Source organism: Microtus pennsylvanicus, chromosome 18 (assembly GCF_037038515.1).
Source record: "Microtus pennsylvanicus isolate mMicPen1 chromosome 18, mMicPen1.hap1, whole genome shotgun sequence".
NCBI classification, from domain to species: Eukaryota; Metazoa; Chordata; class Mammalia; order Rodentia; family Cricetidae; genus Microtus; species Microtus pennsylvanicus.
Genome location: NC_134596.1, coordinates 43,046,014 through 43,065,584, shown reverse-complemented (window position 1 = coordinate 43,065,584; position 19,571 = coordinate 43,046,014). Strand labels below are relative to the sequence as shown.

Genomic DNA, 19,571 nt, shown 5'->3' with positions numbered 1-19,571 from the left:
CACTTTTCTCCCATAAATCTTAGCATTTCAAGTGAAAAACTACTCTGGATAGTCAATGTAGTGATTTGATCTCTGAATAAGCTGAGGCTCAAATGGCAAACATAAGGAACAACAGCAAAAATGGATTTGCTGACAGTTGGCTTCAAAAGGAAACAGTTAAAATAACAGCAGCCTAGTGGGCAGCCAGCAGCCTTGGAGGCTCTTACTACTATTCTCTTCCCAGGTAAGGACACAGGCACAATGAGCTAAACCAATTACCCACAATTACAAGCCTCCAACTACAATTCCAAGGCTTGTTCTCTTGTTGGAACTCACCTGCCACCTGCCAGTGCACCCTGTGGCAGAGCATGGGACCAGCAGGAACCAAGGTACCATGGAGATGGGACTATCTACAGAAGCATTCCCTGCATCTTTGCTTCTGTGCCTTCAGCATTTCTTTCCAAGGCTCTATTCAGGAAAAACCTTACTGAGAAGTCAAGGGTTTCAGTTTTCCTTACCAACACTGCTGCTTTATTTTTGTCAATTCAAAGTTCACTAGATTTACAAACCACATTTTAGGGACTCTGACTTGTAACACCTTAAATCCATCCATTGCCAAATACTCAACTAATACATAAGTTCCTCTGGGATTTGGCTCTTTGTTTTTGTTTACATGGCACTGGACTAAACCCAGGGACTCACACATGCCAAGCAATGAATTTACCACCGAGCTATATATTCTCTCTGATTGAGTCTGGCTCCTGGTAACTCAATTACAGATTACATAAGCAAAATGACTGAAGCCAATGTGATGTCAACCAATGCCAGCGGAAACTGGTTTTAGTTTAGAATACAAGGAAAACAAATGTAAAAAATTATCATGCTAAATAAAAAACCAGGCATGCAGACTCTTGGCTGCTTCCTTCTGAATGAGAAGGGTGAAGTGCACTAACAACCATCATGTACTATCCTTCAGAAAAGGACAGTTGGGGTCACCTCAAATCACCCAACCATTATTCCTGTGTGGCAATTCAGACATCACTTCACACGCTGTTAATTATATGCCGGATGATGACAGATGTGCTCCTTCAAACTATGTACAGATCTAAACAGGGAGTCAGGCAGCTGTGGGAGAATCATAAAGAATACATGGCAGTATAAGAAATTACAGAGAAACTAAACTAAATAATTATTCCACTCACAATGACAGGTGCATCAACATTTTTGCTAACAAAAGAAAAATTCAGACATTTCACAAACCTCTGTTAAAAAAATTCTGAAAACCATTTAATCTAACCTAGTATAATTTATTTGACACATAGATCTTTCCTGAAGGGGTCAGAAGCATTTACAACACCAAACACTAAATCTCAAGCTTTGAACTCAGCCCATTTGGTGTGTTATAAGCAAAGTTGTATGGCTCACCAAAACTATAATGCTCCAGGGTATGAAATTATGCTGCACTAGTGAGGAAAGATTTCTTGTCTTTAAAAACAAAGTTAAACCGTTAAACCACACACACACACACACACATAGAGAGAGAGAGAGCAAAGGATCTTCCAAACTTTTATAAAGTAGTTCCTATCTGCTATGGAGTTGCTCATTCCTTCTTTTTCTTTCAACCAAGAAAACACATGCACCCAGAGTTTACCACTCTCTAATCCTTAATTCGTAATTCTCAGTACCACAATCTTTTTAGATCCCTTCAAAGCTGGCCTCTAACTGCTAGAGGCTATGGTGCACAAGCCAGAGGCACAGCTAACTGCACACTGCTGCAGGTTGCAATCCAAGTAGTTCTTTTCAGGGGCGGCCAGTCGGGAAAGCTGGAAGTCCAGAGTCAATTACAGAAAAGAATTTCAGGTGGTTTGAATGTGAATGTAGACTCAGATGTGTGAATAGATGAATCCCAGTTAGTAATGTTGTTTGGGGAGGTTTAGGAGGTGTGGTCTTGCTGAAGGAAGTGGAGGGGTGCTTCTCTAAGTTGCTTCTGGTCATGGTGTTTTATCACAGTTATTAGTAAAGTAACTAGTTAGTATTAATTAAGAATTAATGAAGTAATTAATTAAGTGACTAACACAGAGTCCAAGCTTCAACAGCCACCTGGGTGTTGTAACCAGCTTGCTCCCTGGTACCTCATGGCTGGGGCCTTGAACATGGGAGGTCCACTCACACAGGAACAGCTGCTTAGCCACCTCGCTCCTGCCTGTTATCATACAGGCAGTGAGAACAGCAGAGCCGCTGCAGTAAGCTCTTAGATGATGAAGAGTAAATGTTTATTTATGAACACTACTGTGTTTGGGGATAACTTTTTTTTTTTAGGTTTTTTTGGGACAGGGTTTCTCTGTAGCTTTGGTGCCTGTCCCGGAACTAGCTCTTGTAGACCATGCTGGCCTCGAAGTCCCAGAGATCCGCCTGCCTATGCCTCCCAAGTGCTGGGATTAAAGGCGTGCACCACCACTGCCCGGCGGGGATAACTTTTTTACAATATTTTTTTCTCATTTTACATACCAATCCCAGTTCCCATTCCTTCCCCTCCTCCCACTACCCTCATCTCCCCGAAACCGCCCCCTCTATCCAATCCTCAGAGAGGGTAAGCCTTCCTGAGAGAGGAGTCAACAAAGTCTGGCACATCCTTTGAGAAAAGACCAAGGCCCTCCCCCCTGTATCTAGGCTTAGCAAGGTATCCCTCCAAAGAGAATGGGATCCTAAAAGCCAATTCAAGCACTAGGGATAAATCCTGGTCCAACTGCCAGTGGCCCTACAGACTGCCTAAGCCACACAATTGTCACCCACATTCAGAGGGCCTAGTTAGGTCCTATGCAGGTTCCCCTCATCAGTCCAGAGTCAGTGAACGCCCCCTAGCTCAGGTCAGCTGTTTCTGTGGGTAGGGTATAACTTACTATGCATCAAAAACTACCACTGCAGTTATTTAAACTGCAGTCATAAAACTACACAATTTTGTAAGTTACCTTATTTTATCTTGACAATGAGCCAAAAAAAAAACATCATCAGTCCTAATTTTTAGCTATCAGTTGAGAAACCTGCTTTTATGTATTTTTAATTATCTGTGCAGGCCCTACCTCAGGTCTATAAACAGAAATCTCCAAAGAATGAGTTCGATGAACCCTTTGTTTCTTTTTTTATTGAGGTTTATGTTGGGGTTAAGCCCCACTAGACCTCTCAGGATTCAGAAGGATTGCTATAGTAGGTGACATCTGCAATAAGGTCTGAGGGCAAACAAAATAAATTAGCTCACAGAAGTCTTTTTATCAAGTTCCATTTTTTCTGTCTGTGCTCTCTCTAGTGCTCTCCTGATGTTCCGCTTTCTATGGCCCTCCTCAATGTTCCTCACTATCTACCCATCTCACAAGGTTTCCCCTTTTACACACCCACAGAGATGTGGTTAGTGATCCCATAGGTGAGAACAATGGCACCAAGCTTGCATTTCTTAGGGCTAACAGGGTGGATAAAAGACTGACAAGGCACATGCCTTGTGTCTCAGAAGGCTGTGCAGCTCCCTGGAAGATACTGGGAGGATTAGGATGAAATTTGGCTCCCTGAGCTAAACATCCTGGTGCTGTATCTGCTGGCACCCAGGTGAGAAGGAATTTCTTCCTCTGGGGCTGGTTTAGCAAGCAAAGCTTTTTTTCCTGTATATTTTAGGGGTAAAGGTACAGAGAGTTAATTACAGGAAAAGAGCTAGTAACAGGAAAGGATCCAAAGCTACAGAGAAACCCTGTCTCGAAAGACAATAGATAGATAGATAGATAGATAGATAGATAGATAGATAGATAGATAGATAGATAGATAGATAGGGATGGATGGATGGATGGATGGATGGATGGGTGGGTAGGTAGGTGGATGGATGGATAAATACATAGATAGATAAATCTACAAGAGCTAGTTTCAGGACAGGATCCAAAGGTGCAGAGAAACCCTGCTTCGAAAAACTAAAACTAAATTAAAAAATAAAAGAAAGAAAGAAAGAAAGAAAGAAAGAAAGAAAGAAAGAAAGAAACCTGCAAAAGCTAGTTCCAGGAAAGGCTCCAAAGCTACAGAGAAATCCTGTCTTGAAAAACAATAAATTAATTAACTAATGAAATAAAAATTTAAAAAATGAAAATTAAAGACACAGCTCAGTGTTTCCTGGCCCTGCCTTTTATCCCAAAGACCCTTTCTAAATCAGTAGAGGAGCATTTCCATAGCATGTACCCCTGGCTCCAACAACAGATCCTGCTATCTTCCAGCTCTCCATAGGCACTGCCCATTCTTCTCCTTGACACAAGCTAGCTTGTACAGGCCACTGTCCCACAGGTGGAAGGATGCCCAGAATATTATCAGTTAAAGGGAGATTTTTTTTTGGTTTTTTCGAGACAGGGTTTCTCTGTGGCCTTGGAGCCTGTCCTGGAACTAGCTCTGTAGACCAGGCTGGTCTCGAACTCACAGAGATCTGCCTGCCTCTGCCTCCCGAGTGCTGGGATTAAAGGCGTGAGCCACCATCGCCTGGCTAAAGGGAGATTCAAAGATACAAAAGGAGATATTTGTTATGTGACACCAAACTGAGGTCAGGTGAACTGAAGGTAATTTTTACCTGGATGTCACAGGGACTTCAGATAACAAGGAAAGAAAAGCAAGAATTAGATCACAGATTAAAAACAGATAATAAGTCTTTCTACAACCAGAAATATGCATGATGGTTTCATTTCTTTGGAGTTTCATTCATGAAATTTAGAACAAACTGTTGTCGAAATGATAAAAATAAAGAGTAGTCTTCAGGAAAAGTTGAATACTTAGAGAATAATGAGATAGGAACAAAGTGTTTATGAGCACTAATGCTATCACATCTTCCTCAATGGGCAGGTGAAAAAACCCACAGCAGCATTATTCAAAGTTGTCTACATAAAGAGGAATGGTAGAATGAATCTCTCCATGTATATAGAAAGTGGATTTATTAGAATGTCTTACAAGCTGTGATGCAGGTAATCCAAAAATGTCTGTCAAACAATAGAAATAGTTGTTAAGTTCATGAGGCTGAATATCTCAGCTGGTATTCAGTATATACCAAAATTTCAAGGAAGTAGGCTCTAATGCTGGTAAAGAAATGAGCTTGGTAGCCAGAGCTAGGGCAAGCAGGAAAAGAGGAGAGAGCTTCCTTCTTCAATAATGAAAAGTATAAGAATAAAATATAGAAATTAAGGGTCCAGTCTAAAAATGCAGAAATATAAAGTTGTAAGCTAAAACGCATTTTGAAAAATGAAAGAGAGGAAGAAAGGAAGAACATTATGGTGTGTATAGTAAATTGGTAGCATAAAATGAATACAATTAGATGGCAATTTCCAAAAATTTATAACAGAAAAGCGGATTACAAAGCTACATTCATAATGGAAACACTCAGAGTGATCAATGAGGTTATAAAAAACATTATGGAAAATAATTTAATATCTGCTTCATGTCACAAGGATTATATCACAAGATACAGATTCTGCCCTATCTACCTGCCCAATAACATGAACACATGAGAAACTTTGGTAGTTCCTTTTGTCCCCTAGAATTAAACATCACTGAATCATATCATTGTGGCTGGTGAGAGCAGAAAGTTAGAAGCATTCTAATCATGTATTGCCAAAAGACAATCAACATCACCATAGTTCTACTACCTTTTAAACTACAGGTTTATGGTCATGTTCTACAAAGTTTTCCTTCTGACTTACCACTTAAGACCCAGCCTTGCAGCAGTTGCAAGACTTTCTTTCTAGCACTGAGCAACAAAAGCAGGACTAGGTGTTCAAAAGAATTCTGAACCACATAGTATGAGAAAGGTAGGTCTCTATAAACTCAAGGTAAGCATGGTATACAAAGCTAGTTGCAGGACAGCCAAAGATACACAAAAAAACTCTGTCTTGAACAACAAAAATGTATTAATTGGTCTGTGGTGTGCCAAACTATAATTGAGGAACACTGGAGATAACGTGGCAAAATAGCACTGATTTCTCTACAAGATGCTACTCTATACACTGAGTTACAACACAGCCAGAGATTCATAATGAGGATATTACTTAATATAAAAAATAGAAAAGAAAAAAGAACAAATTATTAAGAAAAGTAATAAACATATTTTTTTTGGTGTGACTAATTTGGAACAGTGATGAAGATATAAGGTGATTAATTTATCCTTGGGGTCCTAACAGGTTTAGATAGATGATAAGGGCTATACAAAAATAAGTTAATATAACTAAGTCATATAATGAAAGCATTCCCATCTCTGAAACCCTCCTGTCTCTCCTGTAAGGTGGTCACATAAGGAGTAAATGTTTCTTAAGTAGACATGGTCTCGCCTGAAGGAGTCAGTCTTTTTCCACAGTGAAATTCCCAAGGAAACTCAAATTTCAGAGTGTCAATTTCAGTAGCTATTAGAAAAAGGGAAAAACTTGAATGTATCTTAGAATATCTTATTCTTGCCAGGCAGACAAGTATTTGGGATTGATGGGGTGGAGACTAAAGAGCTTTATGTTCTTGAGGAGACTGCAAAATGGGGGCTGTAGGATACTGGCACTGAGGCATCAAAAAAGTAAATAGTGGAAGACCTGGAGGAGGCTGAACGACCATAGTAGAGTACATACAGAGCACAGATGGTGCCATCCTACTTAAGTGCACCCTATGCACTGCTCTTTGGCATTTGATCCTTGGGCTTTTGCAAACAATTCTTTCAAACACAGCTCCATGTAAGTATCTGACATGGGGAGCTTATGGGTTCCAATAGAGAACCACATTGGAGAGAAACTCATTATTTTGACTTTGGTAAAATGGTCAACCATGTTTGAAAGACTTTGTCAGTTTCCCTTGTGATTATTTTTGTATTTTACCCTTATTTTATGGAGTTTTTGGGCACCTAACCATAACCCTAACCATAACCTCTGAAAGCAGCTTGCTCCCATACAGAGAGAACCAAGAGGTGAGTGACAAGACACCCGGTATGATACCACACTTTCTAGGCCCTCCATAGTGAGGCAAAACTCTGGACCTATACTCTGACTACCTCAGTTTCTATAGCCAAAAGGAGAGTTTCCTGCAGGTAGGCTGGACCAATACCCACTCCCATCTCCTGGACCCACACAAGCAACAAAAATCATCATGCACACAAATTAACCTATCCAGCAACCTCAGTGGTACTCTGAAATACAATACAGAGAGGACCAAGAGGTGAGTGACCAGAACCCAACAGCGGTCCTCACAAACCTGACTTGGGTTAACTAGACAGCCAGCAGGAGAGGTTCCAGCTGAGAGAACAAAGAGGGGAACTATAAAGCACAAGCTGTGAGAGCAACCCAGGAGAACAGAGCAAGAGAGCATGCTAAAGGAGACCTCAGTAGCTGCCTGAGACACAGAGCAGACCAAGAACAGTTACCAAAGACTCAGACAGCCACTGTAAGAATTGGACCAAAATAGAAGAGATGGAAGAGAGAATCTCAGGGGTTGAAGATAGCTATATGAAATTAACTCTTCAGCAAAAGAAAACATTAAATCTAATAAATTCTTAACACAAAATGATAAAGAATGATAGGGATAGGAGAAGAACTCCAGCTCAAAGACACAAAAAACACATTCAACAAAATCATACAAACTTAAAGAAGGATATCCCTACAGAGATAGAAGAAGCTTACAGAACATAAGATAGACTAGATCAAAATAAAGTACCCTCACCATATAATAATTAAAACATATAGAATAAAGACAGAGTATTATGAGCTGCAAAGGGAAAAGGTCAAGTAACATAGAAAGGTAGACCTATCAGAATTACACCTAACTTCTCAATGGAAACCAAGAAAGCCAGAAGGTCCTGGTCAGATGTGCTGCAGACACTAAGAGACCACAGATGCAAGCACAGATATCTATACCCAGCAAACCTTTCAATCACCATCAATGGAGGAAACAATTGATATTGCATGACAAAACCAGATTTACAGAATATATATCCACAAACCCAGCATTACATAAAGTACTAGAAGGAAAACAACAACCCAAGGAAACTAACTTCACCCACAAAAAAAAAATATCAAGCAAAAGATAACCTCAGATCAGCAAAACCCAAGGAAGGGAAACAGACAACCAGTCCCACTAAAAAAGAACAGGAATTAACAACCAGTGGTCATTAATAGCACTTAGTATCAATGGTCGCAACTCACCTATAAAAGGACACAGGCTAAAAAAAAAATGGATAGGAAAAGATCCAGACATCTGTTGTATACAAGAAACACACCTCCACCTCTAAGACAGACATTAACTAAGTAAAGGATTAGAAAAAGGTTTTTTGATTAAATGCACATAAGAAACAAGAAGGTGTAGCTATCCTAATATCTAGCAGTATATTTCAAAATAAAATAAATAAAAAGAGCTAAAGAAAGACAGTTTATACTCATAACAAGATGAATCTATCAAGCTGTAGTCTCAATCCTTAACATTTATGCCCCTAATACAAGAGCACTCACATATGTAAAAGAAACATTACTAAAGCTTAAAACATACATCAAAATCCACACACTAATAGTAGACTTCTACATTCCACTAACCACAATAGCATATAAAGAAACTGAAGAAAGGTCACTAGCCAAACTATTATCCAAAATAATAAAAAAAGCAGAGATAGAACATTCAAATTAACACAATCAGAAATGAAAAAGGATACATGACAACAGAAACTAAGGAAATCCAGAGAATCCTTAGATCATACTACAAAATCCTGTACTCCACAAAATTAGAAAACATAAAAGAAAAGGACAGTTTTCTGGTTAGGTACCATATACCAAAATTAAATCAAGACCAAGTGAACAATTTAAATAGACTTATAAACTACAAGGAAATAGAAGCTATCATGCAAAGCCTCACGAACAAAAATATCCCAGGGACAAATGGTTTTAATGCTGAGTTCTATCAGAACTTCCTATACTCCTATGAGTGTTCCCCAGAATAGAACCGGAAGGAACATTGCCAAACTCTTTTTTATGAGACTACAGTTACCCTGATCCCAAAACCACACAAAGACTCAACACAGAAAGAAAATTAAAAAAATAATCTCACTTATGAACATAGATATGCAGAAATACTCAATAAAATGCTAGCAAACTGAATGTAAGAACACATCAAAAAAATTCACCATGATCAAGTCAGCTTCATCCCAGAATGCAAGAATGGTAAAACATACAAAAATCTATTAATATAATACATCATGTAAATAAACTGAAAGAAAAACCAATAGAACAAACCTAAGAATAATAGGGACAAAAGGCACAGAAAACATATTCAAGAAAATTATAGAGCAAAATTTTCCCAACTTAAAGAAGGATATCCCTATGAAGGTACAAGAAGCTTAAAGAACACCAAATAGATTGGATAAAAAAAAAATCCCCTAGCCATATAATAATTAAAACACAAAACATACAGAATAAAGAAAGAATATTAAGAGCTGCAAAGGAAAAAGGTCAAGTAACATATATAGGTAAACGTATCAGAATTGCACCCGAATTCTCAATGGAAACCAAGAAAGCCAGAAGGTCCTGGGCAGATGTGCTGCAGACACTAAGACACCACAGATGCAAGCAAAGATATCTATACCCAGCAAACCTTTCAATCACCATTGATGGAGGAAACAAGATATTCCATGACAAAACCAGATTTAAACAACAGCTAGCCACAAACCCAGCCTTACAGAAAGTACTACAAGGAAAACCCCAAACCAACAAAGCTAACTTCATGCACAAAAACTCAAGCAACAGATAACCTCACATCAGCAAAACCCACCTGCAAAGACATTGTATCCAATAAACCGAAAAGTAGTTCACAGATTAACAGCAACAAGAAAAATAAAACCAAAGTAAATAATGAAGCATATAATTAATTTTTGGGAACTTGATACCTCAAAACAAAGATGTTGTGTATAGTAAATTTGCAATTCAATGACAATTTCCAACAATTAATAACAGAAAAGCTGATTACAAAGCTACATTCATAGTGGAAACACTCAGAGTAATCAATAAGATTATAAAAAAATAGTACAAAGATTGACATAATATGACTTCTTGCAGCAAAGTGGTGGTGTACATCTTTAATCCCAGCATTTGGGAGGCAGGCACAGGCAGATCTCTGTGAGTTCAAAGACAGAGAAAGCCAAAACTCAAAAAAAAACTTACATCAAAGCTATAACAATCGTGAATGTGAACAATATTTAAGATAAATATTTAGAAAAATATTTAGAAATAGAATACTTAAATTCTACTTTGTGTTAGGAATACTTCCTAAGTGAGCTCTCTGACAACGCATAAATTCCCAAATCAAATCAATCCAAATTAAGAAATATCCAACACAGCTCCGCCAACCACGTGGCCTAAGTCCATTTCAGAGCGTCCTCCAAAGTGGCTCTTAGGTCAAAAAGATGGAGATTGAATGACCAGCCTCCCAGTAGAAACGGATCTCCACCTCAGCCAACCCCAATCCCACAGGATTGACTGCAACCTGACTCAAATTCCCAGCATGAGCTCACAACTTCAAATGGAAATCCAAAAACGACAAAAATAAGTACGAATGGGTGCCCCCCCCAAACCCTACAGCATAGACAAGAAAAGGAACTCACCAAGACGCAGCAGCTGAAGCACAGAAGCCGGTTATAAGTGGACCTGCCCTAGCTCAGGGAGGGGTCAGGACCTGGCATGCTGGGATTTGAAGTCCAGACCAGGCCTGGTGGCTGGGATAGATGTGAAGGACTGGGGAATAAATGTAGCTCCACCAGAGGAGGTAGGGAGTGTGGGCTTGAGGAAGGGAGGGGGGGCAGTGCCTCAGGCAGCATGGTGGTGAGACAGCCTAAGGTGGGGGTGGAGAGAGAGAACAGACATACACACACAAAAAAAAAAAAATGGACAAAAAACCATATATATGTAAGTTTTGCTCATTTGTATCAGTCAGGCTCAATTTAAACGATTTTTTTTTTGTAAGAGGCTTACAGGGGCAAAAATAGACATGGCTTTGAACTGTAAGTGCCCATTTAAGAGTCTATGCCCAACCACATGTCCTAAATCCATTTCAGAGCGTCCTCCTAAGTGGCTGTTAGGTCAAAAAGGGGTCGTGGAGATTGAATGCCGGAAGTCGTGATAGAAACGGATCTCCGCCTCAGCCAACCCCAATCCCGCAGGATTGACCTCAACCTGACTCGAATTCCCAGCGTGAGCTCACGACTTCAAATGGAAATCCGAAAACGACAAAAATAAATACGAATGGGTCCCCCCTCAACCCTATAGCATAGACAAGAAAAGGAACTCACCAAGATGCTTACCAGTTGTAAGCGTGGCGTAGAGCTCCACCTGCAGACTAGGTGCCTTTCAACACTAGGCCTGCCACGTGGAAAGGACCTGCCCTAGCTCGGTGGGAGCCTCCAAATGTTAGGAATATTTCCTAAGCAAGCTCTCTGACGACGCAAAAAGTCCCAATCAAGCCAAATCAAAACACGCCAAATTAAGAAATATCCAGGTTTAATGGGAGATCTGCTCTCCTGTGGGGGAACCCGGAAGACAAAGGAACGTGACCCCCAGCGGGATGACTTAAGTACCCCGGGGAGGGGTCCCGACCCCACCCCCAGAGAGGGGTCAGGACCTGGCATGCTGGGATTTGAAGTACAGACCAGGCCTGGTGGCTGGGAGAGATGTGAAGGACTGGGGCCTAAGCTCACAACCTAACACTTTCTGTGACTTAATGTCTCCTAAGAACTGGTAAATCCTTATACCATTAATTCTATTATCAACTCTACTCTTTTACATCACAGTTTAGCAGCGGAGTGCTACTCTACACAGGAGAAACCTTTTACAAGCCTCACAAAATTAACTACAGACGAATCCTAAACCTAAATGTTAAAAGTGCAGAACTTCTGAAGACCCAGGAGAGACCACAAGTCTCCGACTTTGGCATATTTGGTGATATCTCCACATGCAAAAATATAAGCACTATAGGCACCACCATTTGCGGCTCCCAAAGCTCTGCTCTGTGCAGACACAGCCCAGGCAGTGAAGTTATTCAGAGGCTGCCTGCAGGGAGTTGCAAGGAGGACTTAGAACTACTTAGGATGAGGCAGGACGAGGCAGGAACACACTAAACTCTGTTTGTCCACTGGCTCCCACCCAGCCAGGGGAGGACACACCACACCAGACCCGAGCCTCAGCAGGCCGCTCCACCTAGTTTGGGAACAGCGGCCCCTCACCCGCCAAGCCCAGCCACTCCTCCACACGTGGGGACATTGGCCCCTTACTCACCTTGGCACACCACTCCTCCTGTCTGTGGAGAGCAACCCCTCACTCACCACGGTGCAGCTGCCAAGCTCAAATGCTCTCTCCCAACAAGGGAGCCCAAGGCGCAGAGGAGGAGAGAAATGATGATTTCTTCAGGAAAAGCTAAACTGGAATGGAAGAACCCTCCCATTTGACTGGTGGGTCTGCTGGGGTCTCTGATTGGCTAGTGAGGTCTGAGTGACAGAACCAGGTGAGCAAAAGGTTCACAGAGCAGCATTCCCAGCACTGGCTGCTAATTATAATTCAACAGCAAGTCTCTTGCTAATGTAAATCGGTTTTAAAAGGAAGTATACAAATTCAGAAAGAGGCAAATCAGACAATGTTGCACAAGAAATACACTGGGTAACTCAAGTACATTATAAACAAAGTCCTCAGTGGTGTTGGGACGGATAACCAGTTTTCACTTTTCTGTGAAAAAGTTCTGGTTTCTGAGAATCTAAAACAACCCTTTTCCAAAGGCACTGGCCCCACATCTTTACCAGCTCTCCCAAGTGTATTCCCAAGAGCTCTGTTATTGCTCTGTACATCAGGGCCTTAGAGAAACCTCCCAAAGCCTAGGCAGATTGGCAAAGTCAGAGATGTGATGACACAGAATTAAAATAAAACTTATAAATCTACAGAATATTGACAGAATAACTCAACTACTTTTTATAAAACATTCCATGAGATGAGGGAATAATTTCTTGTTTAAGATACTGGTCCTATCTTTGGGCAGTTCTGCCTTTGTTCTAGATCTATCTAACATGACACTGCAGTGAAAATAACATCAAATACTTCTTCACTGGTTATCCCTTCAGATCTTTGCTGAAATTTCATGGCTCTGGATCCCATGTGCATTTCCTGTAGATAGATATTCTTCCAGTATTTCAGAGTTGCTTCTTGAAAAAAAAGCCTACAACTTTAAATGTGTATTTGTAAAGCATAAAGTCTTATAGATATGGTCTGACTGTGTCAGGGTACAACAGAGCTAACGTTTGCCTTATTCAGAATATTACCATTTTAGTCACCATATCAACACTACTTTAGAACAATAGTTGAATGTTTTGCAATACCTAAAACATGGGATGAGGAAATGATAGGCTGCAAATAGCATCCAAGATTTTAAACTTAAGAGTTTAGCATCCTTTTGATGGGTCAGTGGTGGTACATGTCTTTAATCCCAGCATTAAGGAAGCAAAAACTGTAGATCTCTGAGGCCAGCCTCGTTTACAGAGTGAGTCACAGGACAGTTGGGACTACAGGGAAAAACACTGTTTATAAAACAAAAAAAGAAAACATCTTTTTCCTGGATCCAAATTGAAGAGTTATTAAGACAAAACATCTTTTTTCCTGGATCCCATCTGAAGAGTTAATAAAACAAAATGTCTTGAGATTAAGTGGATCTAGTATAAATCCTGGCCCTCCCTCAGTAGCCAGTGTCTTGCAGCACTGGTCTGGGATGCTAGGACTGCGGCACCTCCAAATTCCCGGTCTACTGGGAATTGGGCCCCTGATAATTCCAATTGGACCAAGCAGCCAGAGGCACTTGCCCCTCCCCCACTCCCTCAAACCCTTACTACCCACCCCACCTGCGAGCAATGTTCTCCACATTTCTCTCCTTCCCCACCCTCACCTACTGCCTCCCTAGCAAACCGGAAGTTGAAGGTCAACTTCTTCCTTTCCCCCCTCCTTCCCTACCTCCCCCTCCTACCACAACTTCCAATTCTTGGATCCCCTGTTCACACTGAGCTAGTCCCTCCCAATCCTCCCCTGTCTCCTCCTATACCAGATCCCACCATAATTATGTTCTCTGCCCTCTTCAGGAAGTGGTGGGGGTCAATGGCGCAATAAAAGTCCATATTCCCTTTTCTATTCCGGATATCTCTCAGATAAAAAAGTGGCTGTGTTTCTTTTCTACTAATCCTTCTGCTTATATTAAAGAGTTTTGTTATCTGTCCCAGACCTATGTTCTAGCCTGGCATGACTACTACATCATCCAAGCTTCTACTCTCACTCCTGAGGAGCCACGTAGAATTCAGGAAGCACTGAGACAATATGCAGACCAGACTCGTTTGGTAGCCAGTACAGTCTCTATGGGGGAAGTGGCCATGCCAGCCAGAGAACCACACTAGGATTACAAACCTGGCCAAAGCGCTGACAGAGGCGGGACATCATGGTTCTTTGCCTCCTTCGGGGTATGGAACTGGTCTCAGAAAAAGTAGTTGATTTTGACAAACTTCAAGGGATTACACAGCTAGCTGATGGAAATCCAGCCATTTTTTAAAAAATCGGTTCCAAGAGACCATAGGAGCCATAGTCTTGGCTACCCATTTTATTTCTCAGTCAGACCCAGATATTAGAAAAAAGGAAATGGTGAAAATGGCCCTTAAATATTTTAATGCATGTATCAGTTTGTATTAGGAAGGCGAATTTTCTTTAGGTTTATTTCAAACAACTTTGTTGCAAGTGTCAAAAGAAAACCAAGTAGAAGCAATCCAGTGTCAGACAAGCACACAGAGTGCTTTGGCTGTCTGCCATGTTTCATCACAAAGTGTTTAGATCTTCCAAACCTGGATATTGGTATGGGGATACCTAGGTCTTCTGTATGAAAGCTTAGATTATTCTAGGAAAAGGGATAAAAGCACAAATTCCACTAATGTTTTTGGAGAGAAGGAGAGGGAAGATCCACTACTGTAAGTCAGCCAGGCAGGAGCCTCATGACTATAATCATGACCCTGGGAGGCTAAAGCGGCAGCTTCAGGAGTTCAAGGGTAGTCTGGGCTTCTTGGCACTCTGTCTCCACAAACAAAACCAAACCAGAAAACTGTCTGGGAAGAAATAAAAAGAAAGGAATATAAAGATGAATTAAAATAATAAGACAGAAAACATAGGACAGTATTAGGAGGGTATTTCAGGAATAAGTCAGACCCTGAAAATCATTGTTTATTTTACCACAGGACTAAGCAGCATTTGCTGGTACCATGTGCACTGGGCTGGCTAGGAAAATGGGAGGACTCATGTTTTGTATCCAGAGGCTAGGGCGGCTCACAGGCTGTGTGCTCACATTACCTTGGTGTAAGTCACAGGGAATTTGGACAAAGTGCTCCACTGGGGCAATTTCCTCCTGGAGTTTGGGTTCTTGTTTTGCTTTTGGCCCTCACTTCTCCATTCCTCCTTGTAGATCTGGTTCAGGTTCACCCAGGTTTCATTTATTCCAGAGTGGGAGCTGCCCCCCTAGCTCCCAAACTGAAGCAGGACCCTATCCGTGTGACTACTAATTGTTTTCCTACTTTTTCAATGTGAAGTTCTCAAATTTTTCTCAAGGCTTTTTTTTTAAATTTCTGTCTTCTGCAGCAGGCTTTAGTTAGTTATTTCACTCATGGGGGAGTCCTGGTGAAAAGGGGTGGGTGCATGGGGGCTGTGGAATGTTAGGTATTTTCTCTTGGATGGTCTGTTCCTGGGTTGTGCCTGAGTGATCTTTCTTGGAATCAGGTGTTGCATTAGGGTAAAATAAAATTTAGGTCTCTATTGAACTTGTCATGGCTGGGCCATACAGCGACTATTTTGTTGTTGTTGTTGCTGCTGTTGATTTGTATTGGTTGGTGAGAATATAAATTAGTATAGGTATTATGGAAAACAGCACAGAGCTTTCTCAAGAATTAAAAATAGGAGGACGGGAGAGATGACTCAGTGGCTAAGATTGCACAGTGTTCTTACCAACTTCGATGCCCAGCACCCACACTGGGTGACTCACAAACAGCTGTAACTCTAGCTACAGAGTGACTGACACCCTCTTTGGACTGTAGCCTTCACTCATATGCACAGACACACATTTGCACACGTAATTTTAAAATATGTAAGCAAATCTTTAGAATAAATTAGAACTACCAGATGATCTAGCAATCCCACTTTGTATGTATAGTCAAAACCTTAATACAGTCTGTACTCGTGTTCATCCAAGAGTCAAGCCACGGAAGCAACATAAGTGTCAAGAGAGAAAGAAACTGTCATCTATGAGAATTTCATTTACTCATGAAACAAAAATGAGAAGGCAGGTCTTATAATCCCATACCTTGGAATGCTGAGGCAGGAGACTCACAAATTTGAGACCAGTCTGACTATGCATCCAAATGCTGCTTTGCTTGCTTGCTTTTATTTTTTTGTTATAGATGAACCTAGAGGACATTGCCTTAAGTGTAATAAGCTAGAAAAATATCTTTTATGTGATCTCACATGTAAAATCTAAAGAACTCAAATACATAATTTCCGGAGGGGGGGGGTGTTGTTCAAAGGGCATAAAGGTGCAACTAAGTGGAAAGCCTAGAACTCTAAAGCACAGGAATAAGACTGTAGCTAAAAACTGTAGGTGTAAGATCACAGCAACAGCTCTCACGAATGAGAGTCAGTTTATTCAGGAGGCAAATCTGAGTCTTCGTGGTTCAAAAACACAAATTTAGGTTATCCCAAATTCTGTGTTCCAATGTGGAGGCTGTTTGTGAGGTGTCTACAGTTACAGAACAATGAAAGTCACAAAACAAGGCATTTGGAAAAAATGCATTGATGGGGCTGGAGAGATAACTTAGTCATTCAAGGCTAGGCTCACCAGAGAGATGGGTACGGGCAGGGAGGGATCTCAGCTACAAGTCTCAGATGCTATCTGATAACATTCATTGGACCTTTGGTTGGTTTTGTTAATACACTCCAAAGTTTGTGTTTTGAATCTGTTCATTAGGATATTAGCTCCCAAACCACAATGATAAAAACACCAATGATAGCCTTTGCTGGAGAGGTTGTGGAGAAAGGGGTACACTCACCCATTGCTGGTAGGAATGCAAACTTGTGCAACTACTCTGGAAAGCAGTGTTTCAGTTTCTCAGGATATTCGGGATCAACCTACCCCTGGATCCAGCAATACCACTCTTGGGAATATACACAAGAGAGGCACTATCATACAACAAAAATATATGCTCAACTATGTTCATGGCAGCATTGTTTGTGATAGCCAGAACCTGGAAACAACCTAGATGCCCTTCAACGGAAGAATGGATGAAGAAAGTATGGAATATATACATATTAGAGTATTGCTCAGCAGTAAAAAACAAGGACTTCTTGAATTTTGCATACAAATGGATGGAAATAGAAAACACTATCCTGAGTGAGGTAAACCAGACCCAAAAAGAGGAACATGGGATGTACTCACTCATATTTGGTTTCTAGCCATAAATAAAGGACATTGAGCTTATAATTTCATGTTCCTAGAGAAGCTAAATAAGAAGGTGAATCCAAAGACAAACACATAGGCATCCTCATGAATATTAACCTTATCAGGCGATGAAAGGAGACAGAGACCCACATTGGAGCACTGGACAGAAATCTCAAGGTCCAAATCAGGAGCAGAAGGAGATGGAGCACGAGCAAGGAACTCAGGACCGCGAGGGGTGCACCCACACACTGAGACAATGGGGATGTTCTATCGGGAACTCACCAAGGCCAGCTGGCCTGGGTCTGAAAAAGCATGAGATAAATCTGGAATAGCTGAACATAGCAGACAATGAGGAATACTGAGAACTCAAGAACTATCGCAGTGGGTTTTTGATCCTACTGCACGTATTGGCTTTGGGGGAGCCTAGGCAGTTTGGATGCTTGGGCTTCCCACAGGTCAGGGAACCCTGATTGCTCTTCGAGCAGATGAGGGAGGGGGACTTGATGGGGGAGGGGGAGGGAAATGGGAGGCGGTTGCGGGGAGGAGGCAGAAATCCCTAATAAATAAATAAATTGAAAAAAGAAAGAAAGAAATTAGCTCTGAAAGCAAGCATTTCTGGAGCCACACTTTTATACTGAAGACGGTGACCTGAAGTCAAAGGTTCTTTGAGGGCAAAGCCCTTGCCAGCCAAGAAGGAAGCTTGAGCCTGAATGCCCAGAACCCACAGGAAAAACACCAGTAGATAAGGTAGCCTGCCTGTAATCCCTGAAGGCAGAGTCAGGGGAAAAATTCCTGGAGATCTGACAGCCAAACTAGCGAAAAAAGCAAACTCCAGATTCAATGACTCACCTTAAGACATACTGTGGAGAGCAACAAAGGAGAACCCCTGATGTCAGCCTCAGGCATCCATACATGCGTGAACGTGTATAACCATGTGCACCCCATTCCACATACACACACACCTAAGAATTTTCTCTGGATGTACTTGTAGCATTCCTTGGGTAAGAATATGACCTCATACCTATTGCAGGATGATCACGATCAGAGTTCTATTAACTTTATTATCAAAAAAATCTTAGCCAGGCGATGGTGGCACACGCCTTTAATCCCAGCACTAGGGAGGCAGAGGCAGGCGGATCTCTGTGAGTTCGAGACCAGCCTGGTCTACAATAGCTAGTTCCAGGACAGGCTCCAAAACCACAGAGAAACCCTGTCTCGAAAAACCAAAAAAAAAAAAGAAAAGAAAAAAAAATCTTATAGATGTCATCCCTCGCTGCTTAAGTACAAACTCTGCCCAATAACAGAACTACATCATAGGAAATGAATATATCAAATTGTATTTATACTTCCCGGGCTCCACACCATATGATTAGTTTGTTGGGCACAAATTATAATGATCATACTTCCTGTTTCTTGGAAGTTTGAGAAATTACTACATCATCACTGATACTACCTAGGAGAAAATGTTCTACAAAAAAAATAATAGTCAATTTCAGCTTCTAAAACTTTTAAGACATTTATCTTTGGTCATATATAAAATACTGACCACTATACTAAGTGAAGAAACAAAAGAAAACATATGAAACTTTTCAAGTAAGAGTCTGAAATGCCTATGAAAACGGGAGCATTTCTTCTGGGTAGGTGCTGGCTGCTTTTCATTCTTCTTCTTCCCTGAGAATGTGGAGGGCATGGCCAAGCTTAACCTTTGATCTCTGCATAACCAATAAGGAGGAAATAAGCACCTCTACCAGGAAAAGGAAGAGTGAAGAGATGCAGCAGAGCAGGGATCTGCAACTAGCTGACCATGTGCTAACGACTCAGGTAAAAACTAAGCTTTATGAAAGTGAGGGTGGAAAGAGTCCTAGGCTCTAAGATGGCTCATATGGCAGGCACACCAGTGACTGTCATGCTCCCTGAAGAGGACACTGCACATGGGCATCTCAACGCTGGCAGTGGTCCCAAAGTCTAGAAGTGTTTTACCCTAAAAGCATCAACTGCAAGCAATTTCTAAGTCTGTTTTGCCTCTGTCCATGACGAGAACCAACTTGTTCCAAAATTCTATAAAATGTTTTTTCATGTTAAAC

The 19,571-nt window shown here is 41.1% G+C and overlaps 1 protein-coding gene across 4 annotated transcripts in view; it reads right to left on the bottom strand.

The window, feature by feature from the left end:
• The window catches only part of LOC142837328 (HAUS augmin-like complex subunit 8), a 114,470-nt gene that overhangs the window by 65,989 nt on the left and 28,910 nt on the right, over positions 1-19,571 (bottom strand). The window contains exon 1 of one of the 4 annotated variants that reach the window (XM_075952370.1): positions 12,270-12,307. The exons of the other annotated variants lie outside the window; for them this stretch is intronic. The gene's annotated coding sequence lies outside the window, so the exon portion shown is untranslated. Of the gene's footprint in view, positions 1-12,269; positions 12,308-19,571 lie in introns of those variants that run through there. 4 annotated transcript variants of the gene reach the window in all.